Source organism: Schistocerca cancellata, chromosome 1 (assembly GCF_023864275.1).
Source record: "Schistocerca cancellata isolate TAMUIC-IGC-003103 chromosome 1, iqSchCanc2.1, whole genome shotgun sequence".
Lineage (NCBI taxonomy): Eukaryota > Metazoa > Arthropoda > Insecta > Orthoptera > Acrididae > Schistocerca > Schistocerca cancellata.
The window spans coordinates 1,024,105,821-1,024,133,412 of NC_064626.1; the positions used below are offsets into that span (position 1 = coordinate 1,024,105,821).

The following is a 27,592-nucleotide window of genomic DNA, read 5'->3' on the forward strand; positions in this document are numbered from 1 at the left end:
TCCTGAAAGATTTTTCATAGGGTTCAGATCCGGACTAATCGCAGGCCAAGGCAAGACATCGATATTTCTATCTTAAAACCAAATTTTGGTTGTAACAGAAACGTGCACAGATGCACTATCTCGTTGAAACATTAGACTTCCGTTCCCGAGGTCCTCATGCTAGTTCATTCTAGTGTTGAGCCGAGCAAAGCGTGATTTATCTTTAGTGGAAAAGGCTGCGCAAATCATAACACTTCACCATTAAAATTCTGTTCATTCGTACATGCTGCTCTGTTCTCAGATCATGCCAATAATACTGCAATTTATTTGGCCAATCTGATTCGAACATCTTCTCATCACTGAAGATCATCTTAGCCCATTCTGAAATCCATGACGTATGTTTTTCAGCGAACTTCAGTGTAGCCTGTTTATGTTTAAGTGTTAGAGCAGGTTTCCGCTTTCGGTTCTTGAATGGAAGATGTTTGTCTTTTGACAAAATTTGTCGTGCACGTCTGGTAGTTAGTGGCAGCTGTAAATCAGCAACAAGTTGAGAAGAATAACATTTTGTGGTCCTTGATTTGCGCAAAAGTAATCTTTTCGACGCCTCAGATGAAACTCTACTTTGCGCATATTTCCGTTCTGTCCAGTCGTGCGCCCAATCTAGCGAAATTATCAATCACTGTTCTTGAATGGTTCGACTTCTTGGCGATTTGACGATTAGAGTCTCACCTCCTTGTACAAACCAATTTTTGCTTTTTCATTACATGATAAATGTTTTCCGCGTGGTATTGTCACAATCGTGGGTTATGTATACAACACGCTCTGTCACTAATGGTGTCTGTTTTCGAACTACGATGAAGGCACGCACGCACACGCTAGCAGAGCTCAGAGCCGACTGCGTTTATATCTAATTCCAATCTCTACCGTATGAATCGTTGGTGTCTTGTTATGCACTGTACTACTGACATCAAAGGCGGTACCATTTGACTGCATTTGTCAGTATAATGGATCTCATACTATTGCATTTACTCTGTGCACAACTAGTCCAGCTTACAATGTTAATTTTCCTTCAAATATCTATGCCTTTATACTGATTTCCACCACTGTATAGGAGCTCTGAGGCAGCAGTGGACAGTGACCATAATGTTTTGGCTCATAATTACACTAATATATGTTACTTGCATACACTTCTAACTCGAACTATAGTCCTTCAGTGTCCTTGGCGTAGTATGTTGTTGTTTGCACGCGTCACGTACACATGGCGCTGAGCCAGAGGCGCACGGAGCGGCTCCCGTTTAGAAGTAAGTGCTTAGCCAGCACAGATCCTCGGCTCAGCGCTACAGCACTGCTGCTCAGCCCAAGCCAAACAGACGCAGCTGTTTACTCGCCTACCCAGATAAGGTATGTGTGCGTGTGTGCGAATATTGCTGCGATAGCGAACGGGTGGCCAGCGCCTATAACAGGTTAATGTCGCCTAAGTTGTCCTTGTTCCGTAGCATGTGACAAACTCTCAGTAAGAAATAATGTGCACAGCTTCAATAATTTTTTCCGCTTAAAAGGTTTGTCCGTAAGAAATGCCGTGTAAGGCGTTTCTAAATGGTTAACTATACAGAAGAGACATATTCTATTCCCTACAGGTGCCAAAGACGTTTCTTTGGTGGTAGAACTTGATAGAGATTCAGAAAGATTTGTGTCAACGTGAAGAATCTCTTATAGGAGACTCGGCAGTTCCCGTTTTGAAACCGAAGACAACGACCAGGACAGGGGAGTGGCGATCACGTAATGGACCAATTCTTCCATCCAGCGACACCTTAGGCATAGAATGTATGTTTATATTCCGCAAGCCACTTTACAGTGATGTTGGAGAGTATTTCTGGCACCAGAATCCATTCCACCCTTCAGTGTTCCAGTGACAAATGGCGCATGGGAAAAGTGATTGACAGTAAAGCACCGTATGAGCTATAATTTCTCCGATTTTGTCGTCGTGGTAACTCCGTGATACGCGTAGAGGAGGAAAGATTAGATTAGATTAGATGACACGATTAGATGTACTTTTCGTCCCAGTTGATCCATAATGAGGAGATCCTCTGGGGTGTGGAACATGTCACGAAAGGAGAGTACACAATAAATATTTACAAAATACGAATACATATGCTAATGCACCTTCCACATGTCCCAAATGAAATTGCTCTTATGGATGTGGAATGGGGGAAAAAGTCGTAAGCGTATTTACAATTAAAAATAATAAAAAAACTTGTCATCAAATATTAAATGTACAATGTACTTGGTGCATATGACAATTCTTAGGGTAGGCCTATTGTATAAAAATATTTAAAAGAATTTACAGCACATATTTACAATTATTGCATTACTTCACAAAATTTGTACAGAAGTCAGATTGTACGCAATATTCACATTATGCGATATTATTAATAACATACTGTCATCAGTGGTTCGGCTAAGAAATCCATCAGTAAAGTAGAAGGAGTTGGCCACCAATAAGTCGTTTAGACTCTTCTCCAACTGAACTGTATTATAAGTTAAACTTTTTATGGTCTGCTATGTTATTCAAAATGTGTATAGCCGAATAGTGGACAACTTTGTGAACCGGAATAAGTGACTTTAAATCTTTGTGAAAGCTACACTACTGGCCATTAAAATTACTACACCACGAAGATGACGTGCTACAGACGCAAAATTTAACCGACAGGAATAAGATGCTGTGATATGCAAATGATTAGATTTTCAGAGCATTCACACAAGGTTGGCGCCGGTGGCGACACCTAGAACGTGCTGACATGAAGAAAGTTTCCAAACGATTTCTTATACACAAACAGCAGTTGCCTGGTGAAACGTTGTTGTGATGCCTCGTGTAAGGAGGAGAAATGCGTACCATCACGTTTCCGACTTTGATAAATGTCGGATTGTAGCCTACCGCGATTGCGGTTTATCGTATCACGACATTGCTGCTCGCGTTGGTCGAAATCCAATGACTGTTAGCAGAATATGGAATCGATGGGTTCAGGAGGGTAATACGGAACGCCGTGCTGGATCCCAACGGCCTCGTATCACTAGCAGTCGAGATGACAGGCATCTTATCCGCATGGCTGTAACGGATCGTGCAGCCGCGTCTCGATCTCTGAGTCAAGAGATGGGGACATTTGCAAGACAACAATCATCTGCAGGAACAGTTCGACGACGTTTGCAGCAACATGGACTATCAGCTCGCAGACCATGGCTGCGGTTACCCTTGACGCTGCATCACAGACAGGAGCGCCTGCGATGGTGTACCCAACGACGAATCTGGGTGCACGAATGGCAAACGTCATTCTTTCGGATGAATATAGGTTCTGTGTACAGCATCATGATAGTCGCATCCGTGTTTGGCGACATCGCTGTGAACGCACATTGGAAGCGTGTATTCGTCATCGCCATACTGGCGTATCACCCGGCGTGATGGTATGGGGTGCCATTGGTTACACGTCTCGGTCACCTCTTGTTCGCATTGACGGCATTTTGAGCAGTGGACGTTACATTTCAGATGTGTTGCGACCTGTGGCTCTACCCTTCATTCGACCCCTGCGAAACCCTACATTTCAGCAGGATAATGCACGACCGCATGTAGCAGGTCCTGTACGGGACTTTGTGGATACAGAAAATGTTCGACTGCCGCCCTGGCCAGCACCTTCTCCAGATCTCTCACCAACGGAAAAGTCTGGTCAATGGTGGCCGAGAAACTGGCTCGTCACAATACGCCAGTCACTACTCTTGATGTACTGTGGTATCGTGTTTAAGCTTCATGGGCAGCTGTACCTGTACACGCCATCCAAGCTCTGTGTGACTCAATGCCCAGGCGTATCAAGACCGTTATTACGGCCAGAGGTGGTTGTTCTGGGTACTGATTTCTCAGGATCTATGCACCCAAATTGCGCGAAAATGTAATCACACGTCAGTTCTAGTATAATATATTTGTCCGATGAATACCCGTTTATCATCTGCATTTCTTCTTGGTGTAGCAATTTTAATGGCCATTAGTGTATTTCTGGTCTACGAGGGGATTTCAAAAAGTAAGTTACACATGTTGTCCCACACTAAGACCTTTGCGCAGCGTGAATGACCGAGAGAGGTGGCACAGTGGTTAGCACACTGGAATCGCATTCGCGACGGTTCAAAGCCCCCGACCGACCATCCTGATATAGATTTTCCGTGAGTTCCCTGGATCGCTTCAGGCAAATGCCGAAATGGTTCCCTTGAAAGGGCACGGCCGACTTCCTTCCCCATCCTTTTCTAATGCGATGTGGGAAATGACCTCGCTGTTTGGTCCCCTTCCCAAAATCAATCAATCAACCAACAAACAAGAGTGGCGCATTGTCAGAAGAACGGAGTACAGATTTTTGCTGGCGTACGATGACAGGTGCATCACAGTGTGGGAGTGAAATGGCGAGATAACTGTAAATGTGATCCAAAGTTGAATTGCGAGGTACGACAGGATTCTTGTGGGGCAAAACACCTAAACTGTGCACAGACTCACCATGAAATTCTGGCGATACATAAACGAAGTGCAGTTTGCGTCCAGCAGTGTCAAAATAGTAACAACAGTTTGACCGAGACTGCAGAGAGGTGGGTTGATGCAGAGGGAAGGAAGGCCATAGACATGGACCACAGACGATATTGCCCGGGCAATCGAGGAACTGATTCGAAAAAATTGCAGCCTTTCCGACGTTGAGAACGTTCACTCAGCGGTTCTCGAATGGCCCCGTGATCAAGAAGCGGATTTCTTTCGTCGCGAAATTAAACGATTGGTAGAACGTTTCGACAGTCGTTTAAAGAGACTTGGTTACTTGTTTTGAAAAACAGTGTCTTGTATCTGTTTCGTTTTGAAGTATAGTGTAGCGTTCAATAAAAGACAAGTTCAATAAAAGTCTGCCGTAGTATTCTGTATATTTTGAAAGTAACTCTCTTAATTATAATATTGGAGTTTTGAGCTCAGTTCTTGTGCTTCCATAAAATAATAATGAGTTAAGGGTGAGTTCGCCTTTTTGCAAGTACACAAATTATCGGTTTGTTTTAACACCCAAACATGTTTCACCTCATCTGTGACATCTCAGTGTTTTTTTCCTTTTATTTTTCTGGAATGCATATATTCAGATTATGTTTAAGTTAGGAAATATTTTGCATCAGATATTGATGTTATTTAAAGTATATGCGCACTTTACAATTTATTTTACATTGTGTGTCTCCTTTGGCTGCCAACTGAAATCATCCTCGGGTCTAAATTAATACCTCATGTCATCTGCAAACATGAAGGATGTTAGAAAACGTTTGCATCGATTCTTTTTTAATAATCTAATGTCTAAAATTTATGTTCGGGTAGAACTCGTTTAATATTTGCCTTGCCATTGTAGTATTTGGCTTGTCCTGTGCTGTGGCAAGTTTGCTTTTGTGTCCCGAACGTGTTTTTGTGTAGCTGAGCTGAAGCTGTGGACGCAGCTAAACGTTTGGTGAAGCTTAGGTACGGCGAGCTATGTTTCGCGTTTTGACAACGTTTACTCACGTTTTCTGCTGCTCGTTTTGTGAATGTGCGTCTTGCTATATTCCTGTGACTTAAACATGCGTTTAACTGCACAAATTCATGTTCCTGATGCGCTTCCGACTGCCGTTAGTTCACTGTTTTATTTTGGTTCGACGTCCGCGAACTGTGAATAAGTTCCGTTTGTTTTCATTCAGCGCGCGCACACGTACATATACACGCGAGCCTGTGTGTGTGTGTGTGTGTGTGTGTGTGTGTGTGTGTGTGTGTGTGTGTGTATTTGTTTTTGTCTGATAATTAGTTTAAGAGTGTTAAATAGCTTTTTTTTGCACAGTACTGTTTGGTCATTGATAACTTTTTTGCAATCTGTGATATATTTTTGGATGTGGTAAATTTCTTCCATTGTTAAAAACACTTCTTCACATTAATCGCAGTCAGTCGTCTGGCAGTCTCTTAGATCCTTCCTTGCCCTAATCCGAGAAATAGATTTCAGTTCTGGAATTGTCATCTGATACGTTGATAACGAGTCGATCAACAACAGAAACGCCGGCCGCGGTGGCCGTGCGGTTCTGGCGCTGCATTCCGGAACCGCGGGACTGCTGCGGTCGCAGGTTCGAATCCTGCCTCGGGCATGGGTGTGTGTGATGTCCTTAGGTTAGTTAGGTTTAAGTAGTTCTAAGTTCTAGGGGACTTATGACCTAAGATGTTGAGTCCCATAGTGCTCAGAGCCATTTTTTGAACAACAGAATCTACGAAGACATCCAGGCTGCGCATTTCTCCTACTACGTGCCGTTGTATATTCTGTCAGCGTTCGGCAGTGACTTGTGAAAAAGCTGCGTCCGTTTCTTCCAGTACATCTGGTAGCGTAAGTCTTGTTATTTCTCGGGCCAATTCCCGTTAACTCCGGATCAGCTGGATTTATATTGCAGTGGTACAGTGGCAAATGTAAAAATGCAGCTTTTGTACGGTGTGCTCGATGCTGTGAAAATGATTGTTTTTCATGTTTCTACGACACTTACCAATCTGGTTTGTGTGAGGCCACATATGTTGTATAAAACAATGGACATAGTCCAAATAAAGAGTATTTGGTTTTTCGTTTGTGCCCTAAAAATTAAACTGACATGCTTTCTTAATTTAAGCATCCTTTATTAACAATTTTCATAAAATATGGGTAATTAAGAATTTATATTTCAAATGAAAACAGGAATTTCGCGTGCAGTGTGTAATTAGAAACAAGAAGATGTGCATTATTCATAAAAATGATGATGAATTTTAGAATTACGAGATGTAGGTATTTAAAATTGAACGAAATAAATGGCAGACGAGCCAGCGATCTGTGAACTGCACTGGGTTATCAATATACTACGCTACTGATTCCGCTGTACATCCTGTTTGCTTTGTATCTTGACTGTATCAAATACAGTCCCTCGGAAAACTTCAAAGCCGATTTTTCTGTAAATTTATGAAAAACATTAAGAACAACCTATTTTCGGCATATTTTAACCGTTTTACAGTACGGAGAATGTAGCAGCCTCATCCATTTTCATATTGCGTATTAACAGCGCGATAATCAGAGCACAGCACTGTACACGACTTTTTAAATAAAAACTACATAGCTAAAGCGTGATTAAGAAACCGTTGATGGCTATTAATACATTATAATATATTAAAGTTTCATTTAATGTAAAGTAGTATTAAGATATCTAATACACACATCAAGAAAAGTTTTGCATCACCCCGTTCCCAGAACTCGTGAAGATAGACGTTGACTGTGGAGAGTGTATCACAGACAAAGTCCCTTTGACTGTTCAGAGATGTCACTAAACCCTCCCAAAGATGTAAACAACGATGTATGAGCAGCGCCTATTGGACGGAGTCCGACAGCCTATCAGTTCCAGTCATTCCACCAGGAAGGAGGTACACGGCCATGTCGTCTGTAATTCAACCACGCCTAGACGGTCAATACCGCGGTTCGATCGCGTCCGCTTCGTTACTTTGTTCCAGGAAGGGTTCTCAACAAGGGAAGTGTCCACGCGTCTCGGAGTGAACCAAGCGATGTTGTTCGAACATGGAGGAGATACAGAGAGACAGGAACTGTCGATGACATGCCTTGCTCAGGCCGCCCAAGGGATCTACTGCACTGGATGACCGCTATCTACGAATTATGGCTCGGAGGAACCCTGAAAGCAACGCCACCATGTTGAATAATGCTTTTCATGCCGCACAGGACGTCGTGTTACGACCCAAACTGTGCGCAGTAGGCTGCATGATGCGCAACTTCACTCACGAGCGGTTCTAGGCGCTTCACTCCGGAAGCGCGCAGCTGCTACGGGCGCAGGTTCGAATCCTGCCTCGGGCATGGGTGTGTGTGATGTCATTAGGTTTAAGTAGTTATAGGTCTAGGGGACTGATGGCCTCAGATGTTAAGTCCCATAGTGCTTAGAGCCATTTGAACAATTTTTTTTTCACTCATGAGGTCCATGGCGAAGTCCATCTTTGCAACCACGACACCATGCAGTGCGGTACACCTCTGAAGGTCTCTGTGTATGGTGGTACAGCATGCAGTGTGTGGTTTTCATGAGCAATAAAAAGGGCGGAAATGATGTTTATGTTGATCTCTATTCCAATCCCGGAACTGTCGGAACCGACGAGATCCAAAACTTTTTTTAAATGTGTGTATACAGTGTAAGCGTAACAGCACCAGTGTACTTGTGCTAGGCCGTCTGACCAATCATCGCGTTTATATTTATTTACATGAGTTTTACTCTTACGACGAACAGAATATAGAAAGGACAGGTACTATTAACCTTTTTTGTTTTATTTACTAGCGGACCCTCGACGCGATGACGATTAGATCAAAATATTACTATGTGTATTAAACTTAAAGGCCAATAAATATTTTTTTTTACTTTTTCAGAGTTTTTCGTTTCTGTTTATTTTTTAAACTTTTAATTTGAATTCTTGTAGGTCTCATGGCACTGTAATAGAAAAATGGTTGCCTGGCCTGATCTAACGGCGATAATGTCATTGTTCATGCGTGCTCATACCAATATGAGTGATTACTAACCGATCGTAGAGCCGTGTTTGAAACATGTTTTTGTGCCTGGTGGTATTTTAAACCAATTTAAGCTGCAATGAGAATTTCGTTTCCCCATTGTACGGTGTGTTTCGAAGCTTTCGCAACATACGTCTAGGGGTAATAGAACGCAACTTGGGGAACAAAGTTTGTAAGACACAAAATGTTCGTTGTTGCTCAGCGACACTAGTAGCCATCGTTTACGGCTGATTATGCTCTGAGAGGTGGCGGGGCATAGACAGTGTGCGGCATTCATGTGTACAGGATGGCAGCCAGTCAAGGAATATTGTAGGGAATTGGTTTAAAAAAATTATTCAAAGGCCCAGTCAAATCTCCCAGAGGAACTTCCAGTGTGTCTACGTGACACAGGTTGCCTGCCTTTCAGAACCGTGGCAGTTCTGTCTTGAAGCTGCTGACAAGAGACGCCTTGAGCCCTCTGCTGAAACTGCTAGCGAATTCTCGCCATCGGTTTTAGCCAAGAGCGTGCGTAGGATACAGGTAACGTGTGCGGACTCTCGAGGATTCTATAGTGCAGAACACAGTTGCCTCTCTCTCTCTTATGATCCAGACTTCCAGCAGAACAGACGTCTTCTTAGGAGGCAGAACCTCCGGCTCTGCGTTCCATGTCCTGCCACCGACACCAATTAACATGAACCGCCTCGCCATCCGTTGCCCACAAAATTAGTTGTTCGACCGCCTAGACTGTCCTAAACCTGGCAACTTCCGGCCCTAGGTGCGCCTCTTGTATAACCTACACTGAAATATATTCTACAAGTCCGACCGCTCGACCTCCTGTACATTGTCGTCATAATCCGGATGCAATGACCTTCTTTCCCCTTCCCTGGCCATGTACACATGTGCAGTTTGTGTTGCCTCCTCCTTTCCTCTTCCCTGGCCATGTACACACGTGCAGTTTCTGTTGCCTATGATCCAGTCACCTGCCCACATGAGAGGCGGTAATCTGAGCAGAGTTCAAGCTCCTGAGTCTCTTCTAAAATATCTTTGCCCACTTTGGGACACTGATTCTTACAAAAGTCACTGAGTCAGTTTACTAGGAGAGGTAGTATCCTGCAGTCCTGGTTAGTAGACCATGACAGGTCGGTGAAATGCCGTCGTCTCAGGCCTGGTGAATACTAAAGGACGTCTAGCACCGCTGGGAAGCGTCTCGAATAAAAGTTGTTCGCCGTGACGTGATCTGTCATCCCTAGACGTCTGTGGCAAAGACTTTGAAATACCCTTTATGTGGGGTTAGGAAATGCGTTGTATTATAGTGAAGAATTCTTCCAATTGAATAACTGCTTATCTTCGTCCTAGTGGACGAGAGCGCCTACCAGTTTGGTATTCGTACACTGAGTGTTGAAAATGTTCGGGTCGTTCCCAGTTTAGTAGTTAGTGTACAAAATGAAAGAGCATAGGGTTTTAAATTGTTCAAAACAAATCTTTAGTTTTTGTTCCTATGTAGAAGAGGTCCACTCAGCAAAGAAGTGAATCGATGTTACCTAGGCAGTAACAAACGAAAGAAGCACAAAAAATTATAAAGTTAACAATTGCTGTTAAAATGAAAAAGTACATGCATCTAATGCGCCAAACTGTCCATGTCCTCTCCTTCTCGTTATTTGCATTTCCTGTATAGCTGCGGAGTTCTTTCAGACCCACTAATACTAAAATACGTTTTTGAAGAGCCAAACTCTCAAAGAATTAATATGACACAGTAAACAATGAAACTGAAATGTTCCATTGACATCTGTTCGAAACTGCCGAAATTTTGGACATCCTGGTGTACGCAGGCCAACTAAGTAAAACTTCAGGACTACACGCATGTAATAATATGATCAGGAAACCGCCACTGAAGATACTTCATAGATAAAAAGAAGCAAAACGCGTATGGCGCAAGACAAACAGCCTTCATTTAGTTGCACAGGCGGACCACATCTCAAGGAATATAGAAACCATTAGGGAGCTACGGAGAACACAAAAAACGATGAAGTAAAAGGATATAGTGGCGTGTAGTGGACAGCATTATGAATATCGTCCAAAATTGCATATCCTGTGACACTGCGAAAAACTTAAATATTTCTGAAGAACTTCTTGAAGCATCCATGGTTATGATATTTCATGATCATTGTCTGGGGATAAATAATTTGAAGGTGTACAATTTGACAAACAGTGTGTTACTAATGAAGCCATTGAGGTAGTATTGTTTTTTATTGCTTCTCGCCAAATCTTCATTGAATTTAGAGCACATGCAAGAAAGGACTAGAATAATATTTGTTAATCATTGCAATGAACTATTTTACAAAAGTACGCGGTAACGCGTTAAAAAGAATTAATTTTGGTTTTAAGGACAGTGCTGTGTAAATCCTATGTAGCCACCAAATTTAACCTGCATGTTGATAAAACTCTCTTAGACGGTCAAAGTTCATGACCTCTGTATCAGAGCGGTGTCTTGGTAAAAACATGTCCTCTGTCGCGTAGCAAACTCAGACTTTCCATTCTAAGTACATTACGACACAGAGGAATATCCACGCTACAAAAACTTAGATGAAGAAAAGAAAACCGCGTAACCGTAACTTCTGGTAGCTGCGAAGAAGGATCTGATGGCCAGTCATGTTTTGAATTTGATGATGAAGATGATGATGATGATGATGATGATGATTCTAGCAATGTCTCACCGTTCAGTAATTATGGGTAATCTATACCACCTGCAGCTTTTTCATTTGAATAAATCATTCAGTTTTTCTGAATTGTAACCATTTGTTTGTCTGTACATGTACATCACATCTACCGATTTCCGTCTCATTAGAATAATTCCTTCGTGGTGCATGGCTCTCTCTCTCTCTCTCTCTCTCTCTCTCTCTCTCTCTCTCTCTCTCTCTCTCTCTCTCATTTTATTTCCAGAAGACTTTGGCATTTTAAAACAGATTTTGCACCTCATTTCATTATTATCAAGTTTATCAAAATACGGCCAAGTTTCACGATTGCAAGCGCCTTTTGATGATTCATGATTCATACACTTACACTGTTTTAAACACTAGTGCAGAAAGTAAACGAACTGCAAACGTCACTTTGGCAAGTTTGGCGAACCGTCGCAAATGTTTTGGTGCAGTCACTCTGCCCATCCCACGCATACCGCTCGTTCAATTGTTATCTGTTGATGTTAGCGTGTTCTGTTGTTAAAAGTATCGAAACTCAGTAACGCCCCAAAAATTTTGGTTATATAATAATAATGTAATAAATCATTACTAAGATCATTCGATACGATACCTTCTATAAAGTACTGATATGAGTAAAGGTATCGTTCGAAAGGTGTCGAGTAGGAAAATATTGATATCGAGATAAAAGTACTCGATACCAAAATCGATCGATACTTTTTCTGTGTTCCTTCTCGGAGCCCAGTGGTGTGATGTGAGATCCGAGTATCCAAGGTCCTTAGAAAAGCTCTTATAAAACCCTCCCAAAGTCATTGTGCTTCTTCAATAGGTCTCACTTTTGTTGAAACTTTCTTTTGCTTCTCTCGTTAACATGGTGTGTTAACACTGGCACTCCTACTACAAGGCAAATTACATTACTCTTAATCGCTCGTTTCCGTGGTAAATTTAGTAAAAAAAAAATGATTCAATTGGCTCTGAGCACTATGGGACTTAATATCTGAGGTCATCAGTCCCCTAGAAGTTAGAAGTACTTAAACCTAACTAACCTAAGGACATCACACACATCCAGCCCGAGGCAGGATTCGAACCTGCGACCGTAGCAGCAGCGCGGTTCCGGACTGAAGCACCTAGAACCGCTCGGCCACAACTGCCGGCTAAATTTAGCAGTTCGGAACAATAGTTTGTAACAAAATCAGCTTCTTTGAAATGACGAGAGCATATTCTAGCATCTGCAACATTCACAGCGTCTTTTCAGCAGCATTTCCACTACCAAATTCTCTTTGCAGGCCTCCATCGCGATTGTGAAAATTGCAGCCAACAACAGCACAAATAGCACTGCTTGCACACATTCAGAACACTTCCAGTTACAAATCACTCACTACACAAAAGTAACCAAGCGAAAACGAAACTACTCACGAAGTCACACAGCCTCCATCATACAAATAACGGCGCGAAGCCTTCCCCTCTGATGTCCTGCGCACAGTGGTAGAAACGCATTTGCTTCTCCGCAGCGTTTACTGCACCCCCTACATACACCTCTTTAGGCCAATTTATTGTTGAGGCAGCTTTTTGTTAAGAAATGCTCTTACAGTCCGGTAAGTGCCCATGCGGTGATGTTCCGTACTGTTGAAAAACGAGACTTCCAGCATGTTCTCGGCTTTAAGTTCACTGGGTAATGAGCGAGCGAGCGAGATAGCTGCACCACAGACACCTGTCGGCACCCACACGAATCAACCACTTACATCTGCCTCAAATGTGAACCAGTAGTTTTCGATAAGTTAAAATTCACCTCAGTTTTGCGTAATGTCATTTTGATTTCTAAGTATTCTGAACTGCTAAATAACATGCTTTTTTACCACATGTAAACCGTCACTTCAGTTATGTGTGATTCTCCATAATAGTTTATGTAATGCCAACATGCAATTTAAATCTTTTAACCTTAACCAAGAAGAACTGGCATTTTTTTCAGACGATGTAATAATTTCCATTCGAGAGTTAGCAACAGAAGAAATTTTTAAGGTTTTTTTTTTCTAGGAATCATTAAGTGATTATCTGAAAATTGACTCTCTTAGTTTTGAGAAAACAAATTGCGTCTAGTTCTGTACAACAAATAGAGCCATACTAGCAGTTAATGTATCACGTGAACAGGGAACGGTAAACACGGTACAGTGTTCAGAATACGAGGGGCATCCACATGATAAGTAATGCAGCACATTTTTTTTCTTTCGAAAGCAGGTTGGTTTTATTCAGGATTCCAACACATCACATTATTCCCCACTCTCTTTCCTGCAAAACCCTATTTTTTGACATAATCTCTGTTCAGTGCAACGGCCTTAATTTTGCCACCTTACTGGGAAGGCCTGTTTGCCCACACGGTACCAGTCCACTCGTCGACGTCGGGACCAACGTCTTACTACATTAATAAACTTCCCGTCATCCACATACTGCTTCCCGTGGAGCCCATTCTTCATTGGGCCAAACAGATGGAAGCTCTTTATGATCTTCAGTAGGCTGCGAGGAACCTTTGAGTACCCCAAACTGGTGGACGAGTGAGTCAGCAGTTCCAACAGAGACATTCAGTTGAGCGGCGCGGTTTCTGATTGTGATCCGTCGGTCATCTCGAGTGAGAGTGTCCGCACGTTCCAACGTTGCAGGAGACACAGATGCGTGCAGCTGGCTGGCACGCAGTCGCCCAACGACTCATCGTTATTTTGTCCATTGCCATGTTTCCGTAGATTTTCTGCAAGCGGCTATGAATGTCTGAGGTGCTCTGGTTTTCCGCCAGAATAAACTCAATGACAGCTCTCTGCTCGGAACGCACCTCCGTTACAGGCGCCATTTTGAAGGCTACGAGTAGCACTGCCATATATTGGCGTTACATGAAACTATAGGGGCTGAAGCCGGAATATTCCACGACGTCTCTCAATAAATTTCGCATTTACACAAGAGTTTCGTGAATATGGACAACCATCAGCTGTACATCAGGGTTTGTGGAACTTGTACGAAAGCATGTGTCGCAGATACACGTTGAGCAACGAAAAGCGGGGCCATGACTTGGAGCGGGTCTTGTATGGCACACTGGTCAAAGCTGACGGTCTCTGTTGAGCGTGAAGCGGGAAATACGAAAGTGATCCGGTCTTTGAACCCATTTTATATCCAAACGGTACATTTACAGACATGCTTTCCTTGTCATAACTGAACTACTTAAAGACAAGATCTACAAAATGACACTGGTGAAAGCCACATACGAGTGCTCGATTTTGTGCAATCAGCATTATGTGTTGAGTTCCCCAGAAAACTGTTCTATAGGATATTGTGTGGAAATATGCCGAGTATGTTAGTACGTCGATGCGCTTCTTTCCAAGACTAGCTATAATACGCAGAAAAAAATATGCAAAACTTAAGCTCAGTAATACGCTTCTTCGAGCTCAAGCTTTCGTCAATATAATCAACTAAATGCGAGGGGCGTCCAATAAGTAATGCAATACATATTTTTCTTGGCCATTTTCGGTTAATAAAATGCGGAATTATACGATATTGCAGTGCCCATGTCAGTCCGAATTGCATGCATGCATCTCCGAAGGAAAAGGCACTGCGGCGACTATAGCCGCTACGGAATACAAGAAATTTATATCGCAGTTGCCAATATGGGCAAGCAGCAACTTTATAGTGGCATGACGAAACGAAAATTTGTACCGGACCGGTGCTCGAATCCGGATTTCCCGATTATTTCATTGACGTATATAAGAAGGACCCGCAAAATTACAGAGCAACATCCCTAACTTCGGTTTGCTGTACAATCCTTGAACGTGCTCTCAGGTCGATTATATAATAAATTTTCTTGAAACTGAGAAGCTTATGTTCACGAATCAGCATGGTTTTAGAGAACATCGCTCGTTCGAAACTCAGCTTGCCTTTTTCTCACAGGATATACTGCGAACTGTGAATGAAGGGCAATATCAGGCGGATTCCATATTTCGAGATTTTTGGAAAGCGTTTGACACTTTGCCCCATTGCAGGCTGTTAACGAAGGTGCGGCCATTTGGAATAAGTTCACAGACAAGTGAGTAACTCGAAGACTTCCTAAATAATAGAAAGTAGTATGTTGTTTTCGACGGCGAGTGTTCATCGTCAGGAGTGTACCAGGGAAGTGTCATGGGACCGCTGTTGTTCTTAGCGAACGGGGTGGGCAGCAGTCTGCCGTTGTTTGCTGATGATACTACACTACTGGCCATTAAAATTGCTACACCACGAAGATGACGTGCTACAGACGCGAAATTTAACCGACAGGAAGAAGATGCTGTGATATGCAAATAATTAGCTTTTTAGAGCATTCACACAAGGTTGGCGCCGGTGGCGACACATACAACATCCTGACATGAGGAAAGTTTCCAAGCAATTTCTCATACACAAACAGCAGTTGACTGGGGTTGTCTGGTGAAACTTTGTTGTGATGCCTCGTTTAAGGAGGAGAAATGCATACCATCACGTTTCCGACTTTGATAAAGGTCGGATTGTAGCCTATCGCGATTGCGGTTTATCGTATCGTGACACTGCTGCTCGCGTTGGTCGAGGTCCAATGACTGTTAGCAGAATATGGAATCCGTGGGTTCAGGAGGGTAATACGGAACGGCGTGCTGGATCCCAACGGCCTCGTATCACTAGCAGTCGAGATGACAGTCATCTTATCCGCATGGCTGTAACGGATCGTGCAGCCACGTCTCTATCTCTGAGTCAACAGATGGGGACGTTTGCAAGACAACAACCATCTGCAGGAACAGTTCGACGACGTTTGCACCAGCATGGACTATCAGCTCGGAGACCATGGCTGCGGTTACCCTTGACGCTGCATCACAGACAGGAGCGCCTGCGATGGTGTACCCAACGAAGAATCTGGGTGCACGAATGGCAAAACGTCATTCTTTCGGATGAATCCAGGTTCTGTGTACAGCATCATGATAGTCGCATCCGTGTTTGGCGACATCGCGGTGAACGCACATTGGAAGCGTGCATTCGTCATCGCCATACTGGCGTATCACCCGGCGTGATGGTATGGGGTGCCATTGGTTACACGTCTCGGTCACCTCTTGTTTGCATTGATAGCACTTTGAACACTGGAGTTACATTTCAGATGTGTTACGACCCGTGGCTCTACCCTTCATTCGATCCTGCAAAACCCTACATTTCAGCAGGATAATGCACGACCGCATGTTGCAGGTCCTGTACGGGCCTTTGTGGATACAGAAAATGTTCGACTGCCGCCCTGGCCAGCACATTCTCCAGATCTCTCACCAACGGAAAAGTCTGGTCAATGGTGGCCGAGAAACTGGCTCGTCACAATACGCCAGTCACTACTCTTGATGAACTGTGCTATCGTGTTTAAGCTTCATGGGCAGCTGTACCTGTACACGCCATCCAAGCTCTGTTTGACTCAATGCCCAGGCGTATCAAGACCGTTATTGCTGCCAGAGGTGGTTGTTCTGGGTACTGATTTCTCAGGATCTATGCACCCAAGTTGCGTGAAAATGTAATCACATGTTAGTACTAGTGTAATATATTTGTCCAATGAATACCCGTTTATCATCTGCTTTTCTTCTTGGTGTAGCAATTGTAATGGCCAGTAGTGTATGATGTGCGGTAAGGTACCGAAACTGAATGACTGTAGGAAGATGAAAGATGACTAAGAAAAAATTTCTAGTTGATGTGATGAGTGGCAGCTAGCTTTAAAAATGGGATCTACATCTACATCTACATCTACATTTATACTCCGCAAGCCACCCAACGGTGTGTGGCGGAGGGCACTTTACGTGCCACTGTCATTACCTCCCTTTCCTGTTCCAGTCGCGTATGGTTCGCGGGGAAGAATGACTGTCTGAAAGCCTCCGTGCGCGCTCTAATCTCTCTAATTTTACATTCGTGATCTCCTCGGGAGGTATAAGTAGAGGGAAGCAATATATTCCATACCTCATCCCGAAACGCACCCTCTCGAAACCTGGCGAGCAAGCTACACCGCGATGCAGAGCGCCTCTCTTGCAGAGTCTGCCACTAGAGTTTGTTAAACATCTCCGTAACGCTATCACGGTTACCAAATAACCCTGTGACGAAACGCGCCGCTCTTCTTTGGATCTTCTCTATCTCCTCCGTCAACCCGATCTGGTACGGATCCCACACTGATGAGCAATACTCAAGTACAGGTCGAACGAGTTTTTTGTAAGCCACGTCCTTTGTTGATGGACTACATTTTCTAAGGACTCTCCGAATGAATCTCAACCTGGTACCCGCCATACCAACAATTAATTTTATATGATCATTCCACTTCAAATCGTTCCGCACGCATACTCCCAGATATTTTACAGAAGTAACTGCTACCAGTGTTTGTTCCGCTATCATATAATCATACAATAAAGGATCCTTCTTTCTATGTATTCGCAATACATTACATTTGTCTATGTTAAGTGTCAGTTGCCACTCCCTGCACCAAGTGCCTATCCGCTGCAGATCTTCCTGCATTTTGCTACAATTTTCTAATGCTGCAACTTCTCTGTATACTACAGCATCATCCGCGAAAAGCCGCATGGAACTTCCGACACTATCTACTAGGTCATTTATATACAATCCTGGAAATGGAAAAAAGAACACATTGACACCGGTGTGTCAGACCCACCATTCTTGCTCCGGACACTGCGAGAGGGCTGTACAAGCAATGATCACACGCACGGCACAGCGGACACACCATGAACCGCGGTGTTGGCCGTCGAATGGCGCTAGCTGCGCAGCATTTGTGCACCGCCGCCGTCAGTGTCAGCCAGTTTGCCGTGGCATACGGAGCTCCATCGCAGTCTTTAACACTGGTAGCATGCCGCGACAGCGTGGACGTGAACCGTATGTGCAGTTGACGGACTTTGAGCGAGGGCGTATGGTGGGCATGCGGGAGGCCGGGTGGACGTACCGCCGAATTGCTCAACACGTGGGGCGTGAGGTCTCCACAGTACATCGATGTTGTCGCCAGTGGTCGGCGGAAGGTGCACGTGCCCGTCGACCTGGGACCGGACCGCAGCGACGCACGGATGCACGCCAAGACCGTAGGATCCTACGCAGTGCCGTAGGGGACCGCACCGCCACTTCCCAGCAAATTAGGGACACTGTTGCTCCTGGGGTATCGGCGAGGACCATTCGCAACCGTCTCCATGAAGCTGGGCTACGGTCCCGCACACCGTTAGGCCGTCTTCCGCTCACGCCCCAACATCGTGCAGCCCGCCTCCAGTGGTGTCGCGACAGGCGTGAATGGAGGGACGAATGGAGACGTGTCGTCTTCAGCGATGAGAGTCGCTTCTGCCTTGGTGCCAATGATGGTCGTATGCGTGTTTGGCGCCGTGCAGGTGAGCGCCACAATCAGGACTGCATACGACCGAGGCACACAGGGCCAACACCCGGCATCATGGTGTGGGGAGCGATCTCCTACACTGGCCGTACACCACTGGTGATCGTCGAGGGGACACTGAATAGTGCACGGTACATCCAAACCGTCATCGAACCCATCGTTCTACCATTCCTAGACCGGCAAGGGAACTTGCTGTTCCAACAGGACAATGCACGTCCGCATGTATCCCGTGCCAGCCAACGTGATCTAGAAGGTGTAAGTCAACTACCCTGGCCAGCAAGATCCCCGGATCTGTCCCCCATTGAGCATGTTTGGGACTGGATGAAGCGTCGTCTCACGCGGTCTGCACGTCCAGCACGAACGCTGGTCCAACTGAGGCGCCAGGTGGAAATGGCATGGCAAGCCGTTCCACAGGACTACATCCAGCATCTCTACGATCGTCTCCATGGGAGAATAGCAGCCTGCATTGCTGCGAAAGGTGGATATACACTGTACTAGTGCCGACATTGTGCATGCTCTGTTGCCTGTGTCTATGTGCCTGTGGTTCTGTCAGTGTGATCATGTGATGTATCTGACCCCAGGAATGTGTCAATAAAGTTTCCCCTTCCTGGGACAATGAATTCACGGTGTTCTTATTTCAATTTCCAGGAGTGTATATTGTGAAAAGCATTGGTCCCATAACACTCCCCTGTGGCACGCCAGAGGTTACTTTAACGTCTGTAGACGTCTCTCCATTGATAACAACATGCTGTGTTCTGTTTGCTAAAAACTCTTCAATCCAGCCACACAGCTGGTCTGATATTCCGTAGGCTCTTACTTTGTTTATCAGACGACAGTGCGGAACTGTATCGAACGCCTTGCGGAAGTCAAGAAAAATAGCATCTACCTGGGAGCCTGTATCTAATATTTTCTGGGTCTCATGAACAAATAAAGCGAGTTGGGTCTCACACGATCGCTGTTTCCGGAATCCATGTTGATTCCTACATAGTAGATTCTGGGTTTCCAAAAACGACATGATACTCGAGCAAAAAATATGTTCTAAAATTCTACAACAGATCGACGTCAGAGATATAGGTCTATAGTTTTGCGCGTCTGCTCGACGACCCTTCTTGAAGACTGGGACTACCTGTGCTCTTTTCCAATCATTTGGAACCTTCCGTTCCTCTAGAGACTTGCGGTACACGGCTGTTAGAAGGGGGGCAAGTTCTTTCGCGTACTCTGTGTACAATCGAATTGGTATCACATCAGGTCCAGTGGACTTTCCTCTATTGAGTGATTCCAGTTGCTTTTCTATTCCTTGGACACTTGTTTCTATGTCAGCCATTTTTTCGTTTGTGCGAGGATTTAGAGAAGGAACTGCAGTGCGGTCTTCCTCTGTTGTAATGTAGTTAATGCGAATGAGTAGGAAAAGCTAACGTTCAGTGTTCGGATACAGCATTAGTTGTGTACTGTTTGACTCAGACACGTCGTTTAAATACCTGGGCGTAACGTTGCGAAGCGACATGAAATGGAATGAGCATGTGAGGACAGTGGTAGGGAAGGCAAATGATCGTCTTCGGTTTATTGGGAGAAGTTTAGAAAAGTGCGATTCATCTGAAAAGGAGACAGCATATAGGACACTGGTGAGACCTGTTCTGGAATACTGCTCTAGTGTTTGGGACCCGTGCCAGGTCGGATTGGAGGAGGTAATCGAAGCAGTTCAGAGGCGGGCTGCTAGATTTGTTACCGGCAGGTTCGAACAACACGTAAGTATTTCGGAGATGCTTCTGGAACTCAAATCGGAATCCCTGGAGGGAAGGCGACGTTCTTTTCAAGGAACACTACTAAGAAAATTTAGAGAACCGGCATTTGAAGTTGACTGCGGAATGATTTTACTGCCACCAAGACACATTGTGCATAAGGATCACGAAGATAAGATAAGCTCATACGGAGGCGTACAGACAGTCGTTTTTCCCTCACACTATTTGCGAGTGGAACACGAAAGGAAATGACCAGCAGTGGTACAAGCTATCCTTCGCCACGCACCTTACAGTGGCTTCGGAGTATCTATGTAGATGTAGATTCATGAACAGAAGTCCAAAGGGGTGTTTTCCAACAGGATAACGCCCGCACACATTCCGCTGTTGTAACTCAACATGCTCTGCAGAGTGTCGTCGTGTTGCCTTGGTCTGCTCGATCATCAGCTCTGTCTCCAATCGAGCACATATGGGACACATCGGATGACAATTCCAGGATCAGCCAGAAACAGCAATAACCGTCCTTGTATTGCCCGACCAAGTGTAACAGGCATGGAACTCCATGCCACAAACTGACATCCGGCTCCTGTACAACACAGTGCATGCACGTTTGCACGCTTACATTCAACATTCTGGCAGTTACACCCTTTATTAACATCCCAGCATTTAGTATTTGCAATGGCGTATCTCTTGCTTACATTAACATGTGATCTTGGAATGTTGATCACTTAAATGTGTTACGTAGACAAATGTATTCCTGAAATGTCATTACATTAATTGTTTTTCTTTTGTGTTCTGATTTTTTTTCCCTTCAGTGTAGCTCTCATCGACCTATATCCCGCTTTTCGTACATAAAACTTAAGCTAAACAACCAAGTTTTACCTGCTCTGTAATTCCTGCTCGCGTTGATGCAAACCGGAAAACTGCTCTATAAAGTGGGTTGCGTAAGAGCAATATGCTGACGTCACCCGACCAGGTGTTGCCCACGGGGAATAGCGTGCAGATGGTGTCCATCCACTCGACAGCACAAGGCCGCCGGAGTACGTGGACGGCATCGGAATAAGAGCTCGGGTATCTCCAGAGGGAAATCAACTGTGGGTAAACGAAATTATTTGCTTTTGCGTAGTCGCCTTGTTGACTTACTTCTCTCTTTATCCCCCTACAAAGGAAGGATCAGTCAAGAACTGCACTACTACCGAACACTTGCTCTCATATCCCACGCAAGCAAAATTTTGTTTTACATCTTGAATAATTGTTTGAAACCGCACGCTCAGCCTCATATTTTTACAGACGAAACAATTATTGTTGAAGGAAAAGTAACTCGCGAACAGATCCTGAACATACGACAAATAACTGATAAATAACGAGAGTTACAAATAACTGAGAAATAACGAGAGTTCTCTGTTCCCGTTTACATCTGCTTCCTAGACTATAGAAAGTCCTTTGACTGTGTTTTCTGGGAAGGACTGTGTCAGGTACCTGAAAAGGTCGGTGGCCCACCACACTTGATGATAGTACTGATCAGAACGCTATGCCGTACTTAACTTTAAGCTGTCAAGACAAGTGCTAAGCTGTCAAGACAAGTGCTGGCACTTTTTGATTTCTTGAGTGTGCCAGAAAGTGTCAAACAGTGTTGAGTCCTATCCCCGCAACTGTGCAAGATCTGTGCCGAACATGTCATTAGGAAAGGTCCTGATGTAGATCTTATGATGGAAGAACCATTAACAACCTCCGATTTGCTGATGACATCAGATTTTTAACCAGCAACAAAGATAAACTTCTTGAGCTACTAACAGAAGTAAAGTACGTGAATCAGTCATATGGGCTGGACATCAATCCCAGCAAGTCCAGACTCAAGACAACTGATCGAGGAGTACAGGTCCAACTCACATGTCGAGTAAAGGAATTGGAAGTCGTGCATATTTCATATATCTTGGCTGAACCATCTGTGTCACGGGAAGTTGTGAAGACGAGATAAGAAGGCGGATCACGCTAGGGCGACTGGCTGTGAAGAAACTCACGAGGATCTGTCAGAACAGAGCGATAAACAAACAGTACAAAGATCCGGCTTGTTGAAACACTCGTGTTTTCCGTCTTCTTTTACGGTTACGAAACATGCACACTTCAGGGCAGAGGCAAGCGGCTTTGGTGCTGATGCAGGATGATGTGCATAAAATAGGCCGAAAGAAGAACTGATGTGTCCATCACTGAGCAACTCAGTATCTCCAGGCCCTTTTCTTCTCGTGTCAATCAAAAAAGTCTCCAGCTATTTAGCCATATTGTGAGAAGAGATGGAGAAAATAGAGAGGAAATAATCATTGGAGGAGGTATCGAGGGCATGAGACTGAAGGGGAGAACAGCGAGAAGAAGCGTGTGTCAAATGGAGATCTCCAGTGTGCCTCTTCAGCGGGCTCAAAAGCTGATAACCGTCCGGTATGGAGACGTTTGGTTCAAGGCGTCTGGATGCTGAGCAATGAGAACGACAACTTGTGATGATGGTGTGTCTTGACTATATTTATTCAGTACTTAAGAATGAGAGCACTTATGACTTGCAACAAACTTTACTCATAATTTCAAACCTTACCGAAACTTTTTCTCGGTGACATCCTCCATTAAATGATGGAACGAAAAAGGTTTGTCGCTTACTACAATTTCCCTGTTCGTGAAGCAAAACTGCTACGTCAGGCGTGACCTTTCAATTTATTACTTGTTTACTACTAACTCTGTTCGTAACACATTTTGCAGACAGTATCTGCTTATATCACTGTATGTACTTGCAAAATTATCTCGTTCTAAGACACATCATTCACAAGGTACGACGTCACAAAAATTGGGGTGCGTGAAAACTAGCTTTTGCTTAAAACTGTGCCCAAATTACCCAGGATATATTCATTCAGCATTTGATAATGAGAGCAGTAAACGACATCCGACGAACTTTAAACACAGTTTCAACCCTTTTCTAAACTTTTTCTCGCGTACATACCTGACGTCGAATATTTAATACATTACCTCATTTCTAATCACAAATTTGAAGTTCTTTGCGGGTGGGATTTCGATTCTTTCGAGAATATGGAGTTTCTAGTAGAATCTAATCTTCATTAGCCTTTCAGCATGTTTTCTATGCAGTTGGCTTCGTCAGTACGTTTAATATAAGTACATTTATACAAGTAAATATGTACACAAATACGTACATTTTACTAGTGATTCCCTTTACATTTCTCCCTACACTAATCTTTCCAGTTTCACAGTATACTACTAGCTCTACAACTTTGCTTCCGCCGTTTTTTCTCGAGGTTGGGGACTTTATTGTGAAAAACTTACAAAAAAAATATGATTCGTAGTATTGCTCATCGCTGGCCATTACATTCTCCCATCTTTCGGATAGCATAAGAATCCCGTGGTGGAAGAACTAGGCGTCTTTTATGGGGGTCCATGAATCGATTCAATTTTGCACTTGTTCATATAACCGGAAGTGCTGGTCAGCCAGACTGTATACCACTGATCGAGAAAGGCGGTAGCCAGAGAGAACTATGTTTGGAGAATACGGCGGGAGGGATAGGACTTCTCATTTCAACGTTTCCATGTATATTTTGTCGGGTTTTGCGACATGGGGCCGAGCACTCACCTGCTGCAAAATTGCCTTTACGTGTCTACCGCTGCATTGTGGCCGTTTGTGTTTCAGTGCTGGGCTCGAACGCATCAATTCCTTTCATGATGATGTCCTGTGACTGTCTTCGTCTGTTTCAGTAGCTACGAAAACATTCTGTTTTCCGCCGCCATGTCGGTCTTCGACATCAAAATCACCGTTCTTAAGGCGTTGAAAACATTCTCTGCACGTTCTTCCACTAATAGTTCCCTCACCATTGGTCTTACCCAGCATTTTGTGAGCCACATCCACATTTTCGTCATGTTAAAGCAGAAAATTAAAACTTCCCGCAAATGGCGAGAAATGGGTACGTAAGTTGACGTACTTAATCGGGAATAACCTTATGATGCAATCACAAATCGACTAATAATTTTATGATATTATGTTTACAGATGTCTAAGCTTATTGTATTACACCTATGACCAACCACCCGAACCTCACTTGCCGCTACTGCCGTCTATAGCAAAACGGCGGAAGCAAAGATGTAGACCTAATAGGTGTGATCAAAAAGTAACGGCTATTTTGTTTTTATTGAAGAATCTTTATTGATTCGTCAACATTAACTTTGCCCCCTTCAAAGCAATCCCCCCCTCAAATATAATAGCCTACACTTGTGCAGCGCTTTTTCTAATCTTGGAAGCACTCCGAGAACTCACTTTTTCTTTATGGTGTTCAGCTCCTTCGGCGATTCTATTTTTATCTCATCAGTGGTGGCAAAATGACATTTTTCGTGCTTCTCTTCAGCCTCGGGAATAGAAGAAAGGCCCAGGGCGAATACGGTGGTTGAGACAACACGATTTGTTTTCTGCCAAAAAATCATGAACAACCAGTGAGGTGTGATTGGGAACGTTATCATGATGCAGTTACAAGGGCGGTTTTGCCACAGTTCTGGTCGTTTTCTTTGGATTGCTTCACGCAAACGATGCCTAACTTTCAGGCAGTATTCCTTATTGACCGTACGACCATAAGGCAGGAACGTTTGATGCACTATCCCACTGTAGTTGAAGAAAACTGTGAGAAAAACGTTCACCTGTGATCGAACTTGTAGAAATTTTGTCTGTCTTGGCTCTTCAGGCAATTTCCATTGGGACGTTTGGGCCATGGATTCGACGTCATACCCCTATACCCGTGTTTCGTGGATTCTTGTCGACTTCATTCAGCAATTCCTGAGCAATGTCTACGGGACATCGTTTTTGCTCGAATTTCAACAACGCCAGAACAAACTTTGCTGCAACACGTTTCATGTCCAGAACACCCGAAAAAGCTTCTTACCATGAACCAAAGGATATGCCATCATCAGAAAGCTCTTCGATTGTGATTTAGCGCTTTTCCAGAACTATTTTCTTTATGTTGTACACATTTTCGTCAGTAGTTAATGTGTTCCCCCCTGCGGGTTCGGGGGTTAGAATAGGCCCGCGGTATTCCTGCCTGTCGTAAGAGGCGACTAAAAGGAGCCTCAAATGTTTCGGCCTTATGTGATGGTCCCCTCTCGGGTTTGACCTCCATATTTCTAAATTATTCCGAAGAGCGAGCCAATTGGGGAAGGGCGCCTTACATGGTGCGCTGTATCCGTCGTGCATTGAGACCTTTAGCCGGCTTTTTCGTCGTTGCAATGGTGTCCCGCTCGTTTTCCATCTCTTGGGCGAGGATACGTCCTTGGGTGCGATTCCCACGCTGCACTCATCAGTGTTTCTTTTAACTGCGATGACGAACTTGGACAGTTTTGCACCTAAGATCCAGCACGGTAGCCAGTCCGTTGTGGTGGGGCCGCCATGTACCCTCTTGGTTGTAGCCCCCTGACAACACAGGGATCGCTCTACTGATGCATGCGCCGTTAACTGCCCACGTATGCCAAGGAGTAGATGCCTATCTCCCTGGGGCATCGGGACTCCCGGCAATGGCCGTCCTGCCAGGTGGCTATTGCTGCGGCTGGGTGGCGCCCGTGGGGAGGGCCCTTGGTCGGAGTAGGTGGCATCAGGGCGGATGACCCGCAATGAAGCGTGGTACATCATCTATCGCTGGTGGGCCTCCACCAGCAGTCTCTAAGCGATCGAGGTCTAACCTCAACGGGAAGAAATTTGATCAGAGATCGTTTCCCTCCCTCGCTACTCCATGGGAGAAACGTCTTGCTAAAGAAGGCAGTGGAGAATATTCACCGCGGTACCTCGTGTGTACGCGGGTTGATGGAGAATCGTTCATGTTGACCAAGCCCCAGTTTTTTGTGGAGCATTTAGAGGACAAGTTCGGGGAGGTGGAGGGCTTGTCCAAGATGCGCTCTGGTTCTGTGCTCATCAAAACGGCATCCTCTGCCCAGTCACGGAGGTTGCTCAATTGTGACAAGTTGGGGGATGTTTCTGTTAACATCACGCCGCATAAGAGTCTTAACATGGTCCAGGGTATTATATTCCACAGGGATCTTCTTCTGCAGTCCGACGATGAATTACGCGCCAACCTAGAACGACGAGGTGTTCACTTCGTCCGGCGCGTCCATCGGGGTCCGAGGGATAATCAGGTAGCCACCGGTGCCTTCATCTTGGCCTTCGAGGGTGATGTCTTACCCGAAAAGGTTAAGGTGATGGTTTACCGTTGTGATGTGAAGCCATATATCCCTCCTCCGATGCGGTGTTTTAAGTGCTGGAAGTTCGGGCACATGTCATCTCGCTGTACTTCCAGCATCACCTGTCGGGATTGTGGCCATCCTACCCATCCCGATAGTCCATGTGCCCCGCCTCCTATATGTGTTAACTGCGGAGAACACCATTCCCCCTGCTCACCGGACTGTAGGATCTTCCAGAAGGAAAGGAAGATAATGGAATATAAGACTCTGGACCACCTGACCTACACCGAGGCAAGGCGGAAATATGAGCGGCTACATCCTGTGCCCATGATATCCACCTATGCCGCTGCTGCAACAGCGGTCCGATCCTCTCCCATGTCGTCACGTACTGTTGCCTCTCAGCTATGTCAGGATGAACCAGCCCCCTTGGTTGTGGGGGGCAATTCCCAACCTGTTGCTCCTGCTCCATCTACTCCAGGAGCAACACCACCCCAACCATCGGGGACACTCGTCCCCCCTTCCCAGCCGGAGAAGCGTGAGGCTTCTTCGGCTACTCTAGCTAGGAAGGGGTCCCTTGGGGCCCTCCCTTCCCAGGCTTTGCCCAGTGCCAAAGCGGACACCCGCAAATTTATGAAACAACAACCAGTCGCTGGTCATAGGGCTTCCCGCTCGTCGTCAGTCCCTGAGACTGACCCAGTGGGGCCCTCCCAGCCAGACCCTCCAAAGGCACAGCGTGCAAAGCAGTTGAAGAAAAAGGCTCCCAAGCATCCTAACATTGCGGTGGCACCTGTCCCACCGCAACCTTCAAACTCTGCGTCTGAGGATGAGGTGGAGATCCTGGCGTCCGCTGAGGACCTCGATCTCGCCGGTCCCTCCGACGCCATGGAAAGCACTAGCACAGGTGCTCAATCGGAGGCAGCAGGTGACCCAGAGGCGTAATCTCCTCGTCCCGTCACGCCTTTCCCAGCCATGGACAACACCATCCTCCAGTGGAACTGCAGCGGTTTCTTCCACCATCTCGTTGAGCTCCGACAGC

At 44.9% G+C, this 27,592-nt stretch overlaps 1 protein-coding gene across 1 annotated transcript in view; it reads left to right on the forward strand.

Moving 5' to 3' along the window:
• The first annotated feature begins 1,310 nt into the window (after positions 1-1,310).
• The window catches only part of LOC126089478 (protein halfway), a 103,934-nt gene continuing 77,652 nt past the window's right edge, over positions 1,311-27,592 (forward strand). Inside the window, exon 1 of the mRNA XM_049906912.1 lies at positions 1,311-1,380. The gene's annotated coding sequence lies outside the window, so the exon portion shown is untranslated. The remainder of the gene's footprint in view (positions 1,381-27,592) is intronic.